The 13,886-nt window shown below is 43.8% G+C and overlaps 1 protein-coding gene across 2 annotated transcripts in view; it reads right to left on the bottom strand.

The window, feature by feature from the left end:
• SEMA3D (semaphorin 3D) overlaps positions 1 to 5,628 on the bottom strand; it is a 147,443-nt gene extending 141,815 nt beyond the window's left edge. Inside the window, exon 1 of one of the 2 annotated variants that reach the window (XM_075024728.1) lies at positions 5,526 to 5,628. The gene's annotated coding sequence lies outside the window, so the exon portion shown is untranslated. Of the gene's footprint in view, positions 1 to 5,081; positions 5,354 to 5,525 lie in introns of those variants that run through there. The other variant, XM_075024726.1, reaches the window with a different exon arrangement.
• Positions 5,629 to 13,886: the final 8,258 nt, after the last annotated feature.

Raw genomic sequence — 13,886 nt, 5'->3', positions numbered from 1 at the left:
GGGACATACCTTTCAGAAGTCAGAGAATGGATATAGGAATGTTACATCTTGCAAAGGCACAGATTACGAAGAAAGTCAGAAAAATAATGCAGAGAACCTTAAAGTTAAGGCTGGTTCTTTCTGTAAATCTTGAAGAAAAGGAACTGCATTTGCAGCACCCTATCACTATTTGTCCTCGCCCTTCATTTTATTTCCTTTTCTCAAAGTGTAGCTGTTTAGCTCTTTTGATACCAAATGATGTTATGGACAGTTTTCCTTTATTACACTGTTCTAAAGCCTTTTAGTGTAAGTCTTCATAAAACCACACATATGTGTGTTATAAAATTACAGAGAATAAGTTCCATATGAAAAATTCATCATATTTCTTCATACTATTTTTTAGCAGAGATTCTGACATTAAGCATGAGAGCAACAGACATTGTTTTAATTCTTCGTTGTGGAAGGGAAAAAAAAAATCAATTTTTGCTCTTGGTTGAGAAAGAATTTTTTACATACTCCCTCTTTGCAGTCTTTCCCTTGCAAAACCAAAAAAGGATTTTAGACGGACAAAAAGTAACCACAATTATATGGAGTGTGTCATTGATAGATTCCAGGGGAATATAACGAGCTAGGTAGGCACATACCATTAGATCTAGCTGTTCAAAATGTTACAATTCTAGCCAAGATTAAGCTGGAATATTTGGCCACATCAGCCTTCAGGACTGCACTTAACTTTTAAAAGAGCTGATCTCACTCTAGATGTAGACTTTAGGAAAGTACCTCTTTCAAGAGAGCACTTTATGCAGCAGTCTGTCTTTAAACATGTGCTCTAAGTCCCTTAAAGTCACTAAGTACAGATACAGGCACAAGTCTTTCTTTTCATGACATCTGCTTCCTGCAAGCCTCCTGATTCACTGACCAACTAGATTGGAAACGGTTTAATTATGGATATTTGTTTTACTTTTAAACTGACCACATTAAAAGAAAAAGGTCACACGACTGTTCTTTCTGTTTATAATAACACAGGAAGAAAAATAAGCAGGGATGTACAAAAAGGATCCGCGTTACTGAAAGCTGAGTAATATATACAGTGTGAACTTGATGCAGTGCCGAAGGTCCTCATGAGTTACAGGTCTCCATATACTTATAAGCTCGAGAGCATGAATTTGTCTTTAGCCACATATATCCTGAACCCTTTAGGATTCGTCCTGCAAATTAAGGTTGCAAATAAATGCCTGTAATGCACTGTGTTTAGTATGACCAGTGAAGCTGGCTATTAGGTAAACTTAGGTACCAGCAGAGCTCTGAACATTAATCATATTTTCCAGTTATGTTGCGGGGAAGTGCAATGATTTAGTTAAGGTCCATATAATGTTCTAGGCTTGAATACCACACCTATCACTCTGATAGTCAAATTGAGTCAATGATTCAACCCAGATGGGAATCCAGGTTCTTCTTGGCTTACTGTTATCTATTCTGCCCATTAGGCTATATGACTTCCATAAATTATTTTGCAGTTCCCGTTAAAAGAAAATAAATCCACATGATGCTAAATGCTGCCTCCCAGCTGTAATGCAAACTGGAATTTTGGACCACAGCACTGCTCCCTGAGTCATCCTGGATCCCCTCCATGTGACATTGGATCCATCTAAGCTGGGGAGAGTAGAATAGAAGTGCTTTTTTTCTTGCCTTTTTTTTTTTTTTATCACCTACTGTCAGATAACACGTGGATGTTCACGCAGCACGTCTCCAGGATGTGAAAAATAACAACACTTAGAGAGGGGCCTTTCTGGATACATAAGGATAGAAAGGAGAAGATAAAAGGACTAAAGATTTATACAGGGATAATTTAAGCACTGACTCATTGCCATTGCTAAGTTTATAAAATACATAAAACCCAGACAGAAATGTTGGGGCAGGGGGGAGACTGTGTTAAGAAGTACGACAGAGGTGCAGCACTATAATAAAGATAAAAATAGCACAGCCTTTTAGCAAAAATTTGCTTCACACATAGTTTGAATACAGCTACCACACTTCACTTCTCATGGCCATGGCTTTACTATGAGCTTCTCTGTTGCTTGTTTGTAGCTGGAGAATATCCAGAAAGCAAGGAAAACAAACACATCACACGTTCGGTGCGTCGATTTGATTTAACGACACTTAGCATGCACCTTAAGCGTTTTCCATGGGTTAAAAAGACAATGGGCCAAATATAGCTCTGGCTATCCCGCAGGCTGCCTTGCCAGGAGAGCGCGGTGGGGAAGCCTGCTTAACCAGCGTCGAAGGATTCCCTCATGTAGCAAACCTCAAAGAGTATAGAGGTGGCTCAGTGGCCAATTCCAGCACCAGGGGTTTTAGCCAGAGAAATGACGGCATGTGCTGGGAATTCAGCTGATTCCCAGCTGATGAATCAGCCTCTCCGCAGCCACAGGTAACCGGTACGTCTACATTGCAGTGGTGCACAGTGAGGAGACACCTGAGATTACAACTTGTGTATTTTTAACAGCAAAAAGAAAAATGAGAGAAAAAAGCAAAACAGGGGTTCAAAAAGAATCCAGAATTACATCATTATTTTGACCACCCTAAGCTGACAGCATGCTCACAGAGTGACTGAATGATTATGACCTTCTGCAGAATAAACTGTAAAGATCCTGACTGCATGGGACACTTGCACCTCCACTTGTTCTACGACAGAACGTGGAAAGAGATGCTGAGTATATCCCTTCTGCTAGGACCAAAATAGGGACAGGTTTTGTTGGGAGTGTTTCATTCTTTGGCTTCACTTTCTATATCTTGGTGTTTACAGTGCTGATTTACTTAACTATCATTATTTAATCTCTGAGTAATAAAGATGCAGTACCCTCAAACACTTTAAAGGGCTCTTTCCCAATGAACAACATCTATTTCCATTTAATATTCTAGCTTAATTAATTTTTTTTTTCCTAGGGCTTTCTTTCATTTAATTCAATTGCAAAATCCCAGCAGAATTTCAAGGGTGCAGTATAATTTGCATAATGAACACAGTCGTATCTACAGTGAGAACATCACCTCTCAGAAAAAAAAGAAAAATAAAATAAAATTAAGAAGTAGAGTGAGATCAGGGATATTACAGTGGTTTGGAAGGTTGGCTGATGGCACAACCTGCAGTTGGAGAGAAGAAGGTGGAGGCTGGTACTTGGGAGTGGGGTCCAAAAGAGATACCACTCTTCTGGGGATCTGACTACCCACTACCCACCGAGCCAAAGCTAAGGGCAGAAATAAATACAACTCAAAATTATATCTGCCTGAGATTCAGTCACCTTACTCAGCACTACTGGAAGGCACTTCTCTCTTCCTGGCATTATTGTCCTGGAAGCATTTTACACCAGCTCTCATAACTGCAATCATTCCTATATTTTGGGACGCGGCAGAGGATACTGGTGAAGGTTCTATTTCCATTTCTGGTTAAAGCGCTCCATGGGCAGAGCCCACACACTGGCTGTGGGAGACTTTGGCTCAAAACGTTCCTGCCTGGTTTGGAACACATCTCTCTGGGCTTCAGCACTGGACCTAATGGGGAGTCCACTCTCTGCACCGTACCTGGAGAATCCCTGTTGGATTGATCCAGTGCTAAGAAGAGGGAAAGTAAATTTAGTTCCTGGATCTCCGGCTAGTCTGGATGTTGAAGCCAAAATAAAGTTCAAATAAAAGTGAAGCCAGGCTGCCCAGCCCGATCAAGGCTGAAATGCTTCTATTTTTGAAGCACCTCAGAGCAGGACTTGTCTTGGAAACTTTAAGAAAAAGAGGTGTGACACCTGCAGAATTTGGGTACCTCTGTTTGACAGCAGGATTACAATTACGGATTAAAAACCCCAAATTCATCTTTAGAAAGCTGGTTAGACACCCAGCATTCTACAGCTTTAGGAAAAACCTTGATGCTGACACACCTTGCAGGTGATGATGAGTAGTGGTTTTCCGGACCAGGCCCATAATAAACTAAACTAATTAAAAGGCAAAGCTGAAAATCGCATCAACTGTGCTAATATGGGTTTGAAAAATATTATTAAGCTGTTGTTCCGTACAGTAAGTCACCTCCTAATGGTTAACAGTGAAATCAAGTCTCTTTGCCTGTTCCCTAGATCTGCCAGTAAGTGGTAAAAGAAAGTGACAGGCTGAAGTTCCTGCAAAGATTCGTGCCTGCATCTTCATGGCCTCTGTCAGAGCCACAGATGCAGCGTTTAGCTGCTGCTTTCTCAGCAAAGTGCTCTCTGCTTACGGTCGGACCGCTGCCCCGTCGATCTCCCTTGCTCTGGGGCGAAATTTGCCCAATTCAGATAAGAGCCAAGCTTTTGGAAAGGAAACATAGGTGGCTGCTTCGTGCTTCTATCAGCACGCAGCCACCAATTACCTAACGCGCTCAGGAATGCTTCCTTTCTGGAAGCGACAACTTTCATTTTGCAACATCCACTGCAAAACCCAGGAGCTTCACCCCCCGCCGCGGTACCGCACGAAGCAGAGCAGGGTTTGTCCGCGGGACCGGACGGATAATCCCATTTCCCCCCCCCCCCCCCGCCCCGGGCCAGCCAGGTGCTCTGCGGCTCCCGGCCACCGCCGCCCTCGGCGGGGTCGCCCCCCGCGGCAGTTCCCGGCGGATTGAGGAAGGCGTTTTGCCCCCGCTCCGGCTTGCGACAGTTTCTCCGAAGAGCACGGGGGGCTTGTGCCCACGCCGCCCCTCCTGTCCCCCCTCGAAGCAGAAACAGGCTCAGGGCTGCCGGAGCCGGGAGAACCAAACCCCAGCCTCCCACCCCCGCTCCCCAAAACCTCCCCTCTGACCCCCCTCAAACCCACCACCGCTGCTTTCCCACCCCCCCCCCCGGCTGACAGCAAGGCAGGTGGCCCGGGGACCACCGCCAGGTGCCGGGCACCGACTCCCGCTCCGCGGCGACCCCGTCGGGGCAGAGGCGAGCGGAAGGTCCGGGACAAGCCGTGGGGGGGGGGGACGGGACGACCCCATGCACTTTTCCACCCTCCCCTCCCACTTCACCCCGTTCTCCGCGGCGGCGCAAAAGTGCTCCCAGCCCCCGGCGGAGCGGCGGGGGGGACCCGGTGGGGTGGGCTGGTACCTGCCGGTGGGCTCGGAGACGGCGACGGGGTGCGGGGGGAGACCGGTGCGGGCAGCCGGGGCCGGTGGCCGGGTTTTTGGAGGCGTTGCGAGCGGGGCCGGCTCCTCCCCGGGCGGCGGCGGCGGCGGCGGAGGGTCTCGCTCCTTGTGCGCGGCGTGTCAGCCTTTCCCCCGGCTCCTTTCCCTTCCTCCATCCCCGCCACCCCCTTTCCACTCCCTCGCACGCACAGGCACACCCCCGCCAGCAAATGGGCTGCTTCGGGCGGGGGTCAGGCACACCCCCCCCGGGGCAGGGCACGGCCCCGGCCAGCGGGAAAAGGAGCGGAGAGCACCCACGGACACGCGAGCGCACCCCCACGAACACGCGAGCGCACCCCCCCGAACACCCCAGCACACCCCCACGAACACCCCAGCACACACGCGGACTGAGGGACCCGCCGCTCACATCCTTTCCCCTGGACCGCAGACCTCTCCCACGCTGCTGGATCACTGTCGTGGTTTAACCCCAGGCAGCGACTAAGCACCACGCAGCCGCTCGCTCACTCCCCCCCCACCCAGTGGGATGGGGGAGAAAATCGGGAAAAAGAAGTAAAACTCCTGGGTTGAGATAAGAACGGTTTAATAGAACAGAAAAGAAGAAACTACTAATGATAATGATAACACTAATAAAATGACAACAGTAGTAATAAAAGGATTAGAATGTACAAATGATGCGCGGGGCAATTGCTCACCACCTGCCAGCCAACACCCCACCAGTCCCCGAGCGGCGATTCCCTGCCCCCACTTCCCAGTTCCTATACTGGATGGGACGCCCCATGGTATGGAATACACCGTTGGCCAGTTTGGGTCAGGTGCCCTGGCTGTGTCCTGTGCCAACTTCTTGTGCCCCTCCAGCTTTCTCGCTGGCTGGGCATGAGAAGCTGAAAAAGCCTTGACTTTAGACTAAACACTACTGAGCAACAACTGAAAACATCAGTGTTATCAACATTCTTACATACTGAACTCAAAACATAGCACTGTACCAGCTACTAGGAAGACAGTTAACTCTATCCCAGCTGAAACCAGCACAATCACACACCCGGGAGGTCGCACAGGAGCATCCCTAAAAGAGTAAGGCCATCACCCCGCACAGGTGCTGGTCCGGATGGTAAGGTCTAAAGCAGTCTCGGGTCCACTCGGGTTCTTGCCACAACATATTCCCGCTGGGGCTGAACTGCAGGTCGCTGGCTGGTAGACTGGGAGTGAAAAAAAAACCAACCAAAAAGCCAGCTCGCCACGCTTACTGATAAGGAGAAAGGCAGTGGCCCAGAGCTAGGGGTTCGTGCACCTTTAAGAGTAGCCCACGTGCGAAATTGTAGCTGCCAGGGATACATCTGCCTTTGCATTTATTTGTTTTGCCCGTGGAATGTGCTACATCGGTGGTTCTCCAGCTTTCGCATGCTGCAGACCACTTCCTAAGAGAGAATTTCTCTCCTGGACCAACCCACTCCCACACCAAACCCTTCTCTCCAACATATTTCCTTCTGTGGCTGCCCGAGGAAGAGCCTTTCTGCCCACAGGCTGAGAGCCATTGAACACATGGCACAGATAATATCAGACACTTCCAGACAAGACACACTGGGGTTCTTTCAAAAACAGTGTTTCCCTTAGTGAAGAGCTCAGATTGAAAGTCTTCAGCTGGCGACTCCGTTGCAGAACAGACCCTGACTGTTGCTCCCATGAAATAACAGCAGAACCAAAGAACTCCAGAGAAATACATTGGAGTTTCCACCATGTCACCCACCTCAGCAGAACTTCATCCTCACCTACCATTCACAGAGAAGTCAGATGGGTGGTCTGGGCATACAAGACAGGATCTAAATATGGGGTTTTTTTGAAGCTCACCAGAATCCAGCTTTACACCTTTTTATTTACGTTTTTAAAACATTTTGTTACTACAGTACCGAGCTGATGTTGTTTTTATAAACTCTGCACACACCGATACACAGACTCTGCTTGTCTACATGTGTCTTATATTCCCACTAAATAAATGGAGGAATTTGAAGACAGGTTGTTTCACAGTTGCCATTGACTTCTGCTGTTTAAGGCCTTCAAAACAGGATTTTATACCTGATTTTCTACATTCACTTCATTATCATCAATAAAAGTTACCATTGCTTTAATCCCTGGATGGATGGCAGTGTTTCATAAAAATACCATTGTGATCAGTATAATGCAGATTAGAGCCCAGTTTGTGTTTTAAATTCCTGTAGAATGATTCTGGCACTTTACCTTGTTCCCAGATACTCATTGAACATCACAGGCACCCTGCTGGTAACTACTTTCTGCACCAGAAACAGCTCAACAAAGAGAAAATGAGGAGCAGGTTGATGGAAGAAAAAGCCCTGTTGATTTTTTAAGCATTCATTAGAACTACAGAATTGGGCTTTGAGGTACCCTGAAAACATGAATCCTGGTCAAGACAAAATGGGCTGAAAAATACCACTTGCTTCATGTACTGGAGATGTTTCAGACTCCTGTGAAAAAGAAATCAGTATGAATGTCCCCTTTTCTCATTTGTGGAACCAGTCTGCAGTCTCTGTGAGATGTAAAAGAAATGGGTTTGGAAATGGTTTTATTTTAGTAGCTACTTTTTATTCTTGCAAATTACGAGAACACATATTTTTGGTGGTATAAATAGCAGAAGATTCATCTTTCAAGAATTATAAAAAGGAATTTGTGAAATAATTAAGCTCTTCATTTATTGAAGAAACCAAGAAAAAAGATGCCCTCTTGTGGCTGTTTGCTGAATGAAAACTGAGAAAGTTCATAAAATTTCTGTGGAGACAGCACAGACTGAACATGCCTTTTTGTTCCTTGTTGCTAAGGCTGTAAAACAAGGTTACACAGAGTCATACCATGGACACAGGCTGAGGAGACATCTACCATCTGCACAGTATCATTTTAAATGATCACCCGATGCATTCCTTGGCATTGTATTTTAAACGACTGTTCAGAAAACCCCAGAGTAGATAAGCACAGCTTTACTGGAAGAAGTTAGAAGGAATTTTACCTTTCTCAGTGTCTGCATTAATGCTACCTCTCTGAGTGACCTTTTTGGTCAGGACTGCATTTGGCCTTTACACGGTGTTTGAAAAGCCCCAAAAGTTATAGGAATGTCTGACAAATTTACAGAAATTACCTAAATTTTTAACGGGAAGAGAATGGTTCCTTTCAATGTTTTGAAGATGTGATGATTATAATCATGGCGATGAAGATGACATTATTTTTCCTGCAGAAAGGACACTGACTATTGGGTGGAAGAAATATTCAACAGGTTCTTATAAACATGAATTTGAAAACTGCTTTTTTTCTCCTTTTTTGTCTTCTTTAGGTAATTTGAAGCTCCCCTAAAACCAAATTCCACACCCAGTGCCCTGGGCAACTGTTCAAATTTCCTGCAAGGCTGAGTGGCTCATAAAAGAGCAGAAGTTGAACATCAGATATCTGCATTTTTCTTTTCTCATTGAACAGTAATGCAAGCATGAATTAAATGACCAAATAGATCTTTAGCAAATAATTAAAGTAGGAGGAGAGTTAAGCTGGTTTTGTTACTTTCTATTCCTTTCCTTTTCTGCTTGATCATAAGTCTGAACACTGTCCAGATACTGTAATGCCAAACTGGCATATTTCAGAGAAAACTGTTTTCATCTGAGATAAATTGTCAATGCAGATAGCTGGTCTCTTACTAAAGGCTGCAGGAGAAACGTGAGGCACCAGCATGCTGCCACACGGTAGGCATTTATTTTTATGCTAAGCGCTATTATTCCTTCTGTAAGTAGTGACAGAAATGCCTGCAGCACTCTGCAGTGCAATGATGTTGCTTAAGTCTCTTAAGGAGAGAGACTGTTTTCCAAATGTAAGGCTAAATTGTACCTAGTGAATCTCTTCCAACTGAACAACTAGGCATTTGGTGTCTTTGAGGGCCTTCATGAGAAGAAGATCCTGTAACTCCTGTCCATCTTTGAAAATTTTCAAAGGAACCTCCCACTTTCTACTGACAAGCCCAAGAAATTGGGTGTTGACCTACAAACCAGGATGGCCTGAAGTCTGACAGTGCTTTTCCCAGCCACCCACCCCTGGGTGCATGTCCCAGCAGCAGACATGAAAGCATCAAACACGGAGCAACTTCTGTACCCAGCATGTTAAATCAAGGCACTGAAACCCAGAACTGATTGACTTTCATCTGCTGGATTGCCAGCTGGAGCAGCGAAGGAGCTGCTGCACATGCAGGTCAGGTCCTCAGCCCCAAATGGGGAAGCCTTTGTAAGGATGGGGAGGGAGCAATCAGCTGGGGGCAGAAACTGCCTCATCCAGTCAACCACAAGTGCCTGTATTTGTGCCTCAGCCACCAAACGTGCCTCCTTGGGGAGCCCTGGGTCACTAAGTTCCTCCAGCTACTGCGCAAGCATAGTGGCAGACTGGGTCCCACACTTGCAAGATAGTCGAATTCAGACTCCAACACTGTCCGAGAATCTGCATCAATATGCTCTGAAGGTAGTAGGTGTTATTTCCACTGACAATAATGAGGGGATGCACAGATTGCACAGCAATGCACAGATTCATGGGGGACTATATAGAGGAGAGAATTATATATATAATGTCACAGATTTACTAAAAGTCAGGTGTTTTAAAGAGGATGAGTAAGAAACAGAATAGTATTAGTAAGATGTTGAATTGCCACCTTGCAGTCCATCAGAAGGTAAAGGCTCTTTTTCTGCACTCTTCCTGCAACTCGGGTTTTTGCCTTGCCTGAAGGGGAACAGCCAGGGTTTGCCCATTGCCTTGTGCTGATGCAGCTAGGCTGACCTGTGGGGGTCTGCAGAGCAAGGCAAGGGACTCTGTTCCCTCCCTCTCCCACCAATTTGGGAAGAGGAGAACCAGTTTTACTCCAGTGTTGGTAATCATAATGCAGCACCTGCCCAGGAGCGCACACTGATTTCATGTCTTCTCCCACCCCATAAAGCCAGGGTCAGCATCTGCTCCTTTCTTTTCTTTATATCTTGGACAGAGCCTTGACATTGCAGTTGTAATCTGATTTATTCATAGCAGTATTTCTTCTCAAATAGTTTGCTTTTTTTTTTTCCTTAGGATAAATATATGCAGGTCATCACAGAACCAGGCATCTGTATTGCATCCTTAATACCACCACACACTGTGCTTGAGGAACATGAATTGCAAACACTGACTGAGCCTCCAAACCCTTACTGACAAGGGTATCTGTAAGACCTTTAATTTTATTTTTTACCCGATCATCCCAAGTTCTACATGATCTAAAGCACTGAAAACAAGAAGTCAGAGTAGAAAGAGGAGGTCAAGGCTCCTTCACTTTACCAGTTTGTGAAGAAGCTCAGCATGCACTGTAGATTGCATCAGCAGAAATCCTACCGGAGGTTAGAGTGCATGAAGGGAGGGTTTTCTTGCCTCTGTGGCTCACAAATAGGAGCAGATTTCACTTCATTCATTGCTATAAGATGTAAGAGATAATCTATCTCCACTGAGTTGATGTTCAAAAAAAAAAAGAAAAAGAGACAAAGAGAAAGTTTTATGAAAAGTGCAGAGAAAAGTCTAAGATATTACTTAAAAGGGGGCAAAACCTTCCTTAAAAGTATTAGCTAAAGTAGAATATCCATATTTGTCTTGCTGCCAAATTCCTGGTTAATTATCAAAACTTAGACATGAAGGATCTGATCCTGAATGAATGACTGAACATGTTCAAACTCCATTGGAGTTCACAATGTTTAACTTTGTTCAGCACGTCACAGGGTTAGGTACAAATCAAGCAATGTCTCATCCCAGGTACCTTCTTGTCACTATTCAGTCCCTGTCCTCTCATAACTTCAACTGTCTCATGAAACACCTACAATTTCCACTGACTTTAGTTCCAACTTTGATGCACGGTGCATGTGGGATTTGGCCCAAATATGATAGGAAGAATAAAAAAATTATCTACAGATCGTGGTTGGGATATGAACTCAGTATCTACAAAATAAATAGTATGACAAGAAAAAAAATTGTTGTATTTTCACTTACCTCCTGGATAGGAAAGGAAAGCAACCCCTGAAAGCCCACAGTTCTATGGATTTTATGAGTCAGACAAGAAATTAATTTCCATAAAAAATTAACTGAAGTTCATTTTCCTGCTTTGTAAAAATTATATTTCTATATTTCTGAGCAAGGACATTTCAACCTCCTGTTTCTACTTCCAATGAAACCAGTGGTTGAACTAATTGCTTTAAGGCATTATCCTGCTCTCACTGAATGGCAGCAACTGCTGTAGTGATTTATTGACTTCAGCACCAGCAGGGGAGGGTTAGAATAAAATCAGCTCTGAGCTGTGTTCAGAGAACTCCAGTTCCCCTCAGCAGTGGCTGTAGCAATAATAAACCCCCCCTCATTTTAATAAAACATGAGTGCTATTACAAGAAACGGTTCCATGTATTTTCTTATCTCAGAACACAGGATATCTAGTTCTGTTTGTCCTTAGCATGAACAAATCTGTGTGAATGCCTGAAAGTCATTTTTTTCTGGTGAAAATATGTACTTGTGGTTAACAGAAGACAAACATCCAAGCAATGGTTCTATAGATAGAAATGTTCTTTCTGGCTCTAAAAGATAGCTTTGTGCAAAACACACCCTATTTATTATTTATTCTTGGATATTTTTGTTTCCTACCCAATTTAGGGCAAACCTTAACTCTAGGTGATCACTTTGCAAGCAAAATAGTGTTAAATGGAACCACATGCCTTAATGATTTACAGTATACATTATGTAGGCTCATGTTCACTGTCCTCGATAAATAGCTATTTCGCATGTATTAAAAGATTGTCTCTCTTAAATTGTAAACTTTAAATTTGTTATAGCTTCATCAGTGAGAACAGATTGTTGTTAGTAGCTTAAGATAATATACAACTGGCCAAGTCAGTACAAAATTCCTCTGGAATATGGGAGTTATCAGCACTATCGAAGGCTGAAAACAGTAACTTGGTATAGTGCGTTTGTTTACATGCTCCCTCTGTCCTGTGTTAGTATTCTGTTTAAAACCTTTCACGAAATACCTGTGCAACAGGTTTGAAGGAAATGGACTCTTAACTTGAAGATCGCCCCATCATTTCTAATGCAGACAGGCATATATTCATGGAAGTTGAGGATTTGGGGAGCTCTGGAGGGAAACTTCAAAGGTTTAAGTCTGGGTTTCTCTGTACAAGAAACCTAGCCTAGCCAAAAGAGGTTAGTGATGCATCTAAATCCCAGTGAGTGGAAGCCAAATCCCAAAAGCTTAGCAAAATCCCTGCACCATACATCATCATATTTTGAGTACCTTGACAATCCACAGTGAGCTACATTTTGAATTACAGTGTGTTTTGCGGGGACCTGTTGGGAAAACACCAGTACTATTTTGTTGTCTTTTTTTGCTTCACAATTCAATGGCACTTTTTACAGGAGCACAACTCACTCTTGCCCATATGGTCAGGTGTAGATTTAAAGCAGATGAACTGGTTTCTGTGGGAGCTGTAGCCCCCTCACCCCATTACCGTGGTTCTGGTCCGTATGATGAAGTGAGTCCTCCTTGTGTACTAATCCCATTTACATCACAACTGCACCTGGTTTGATTGTACTAGAGCATCTCTATGGCCTTTAGGCTACCACCTTTCTAGTCAGAGGAGGCATCAGTCATTACAAATATATGCTTTACACTAGAGAAAGTGATGAATATTACACTGATTGGTTCTCTCCACAAGGAGCTCATTTGAGTGGTGCACGGATTCCAGGCTTTTTAATCATAGAGGCTCCTTATGCAGTCAATAGAGAATGATGCCAATCTCCCTCTATGATAATGCATCCCACTGTTTAAAGAAAAAATAAAAATACTTCAGACAAGGAACACAACTTCTTCCTTAGTCCTTTCTATATCTCTCCTTTGACTGCAGAGGGAGCCTACATATCTACTTCTAAATGTCTAATGTTAAGTAAGTGAAACCCACCCTGAAGTAGTACAGCTGAAGCCAACATAATTACATACAAAGTGTTTTCAGGATCAAGTCCAGAGGTTATTGAGGACTCTGTTGTCAAAGGTGCTATTCATCTCAGCATTATAACCTGGAAACAGTGACCACATGTTGGTGTTTCTTGTTGAACAAAATTACCTTCAGAGTCTGACAGAAAGACATTTTATTCGAACTAAACAAACAGATTTTTAATTAATTTTGTTTATTTCTCCTTTCAGTACAAATCATTTATTCGGGTTTATACTAGGTTTAATTCAGTTTACATCAGCAACATTTCTAGATGTGGCTCTGCCTGGCCGCCATTCAGTCTTCAGGGCTATGGCTTAAAAAATTCAAAAAAAACAAAAAAAAAGAAAAACAAACTAATAAGTTTAGCATCATTGAAACCACATGCATCTATATAAAATGCTTATATATTCAGTGGCTGTATCAGATGAGAAGACTCTTAACTTGAACTCAAACGTGAAGGATCCCAGTGCATTCCAGAGTCAGCATTTGATACTGCGGTTTGGGTAGATATCTTCTGTCCTAGCAAACTGCAGATATGAAGTGTGCTGTATAGATTGGTTTGATTAGCTGGCTTTTAATATTTTCTCTTTCAAACTTTCTCATTTCAGTTAATGAGGGCTTTTGCCATTGATTGCAATGAGAGCAGAACCTGAGGCCATAGAAAAGAAGCTGCAGCAAGTGAATGCTTCTGAGAACAGGCTTGCACACCAAGTGTATTTGTATGTGGAAAGTTGCTGTACCTACCAAGA

Source organism: Buteo buteo, chromosome 4, assembly GCF_964188355.1.
Source record: "Buteo buteo chromosome 4, bButBut1.hap1.1, whole genome shotgun sequence".
In the NCBI taxonomy this organism is placed as follows: Eukaryota; Metazoa; Chordata; class Aves; order Accipitriformes; family Accipitridae; genus Buteo; species Buteo buteo.
Note: the sequence above shows the minus strand (reverse complement) of the source record. Positions and strands in the feature narration are given on the sequence as shown.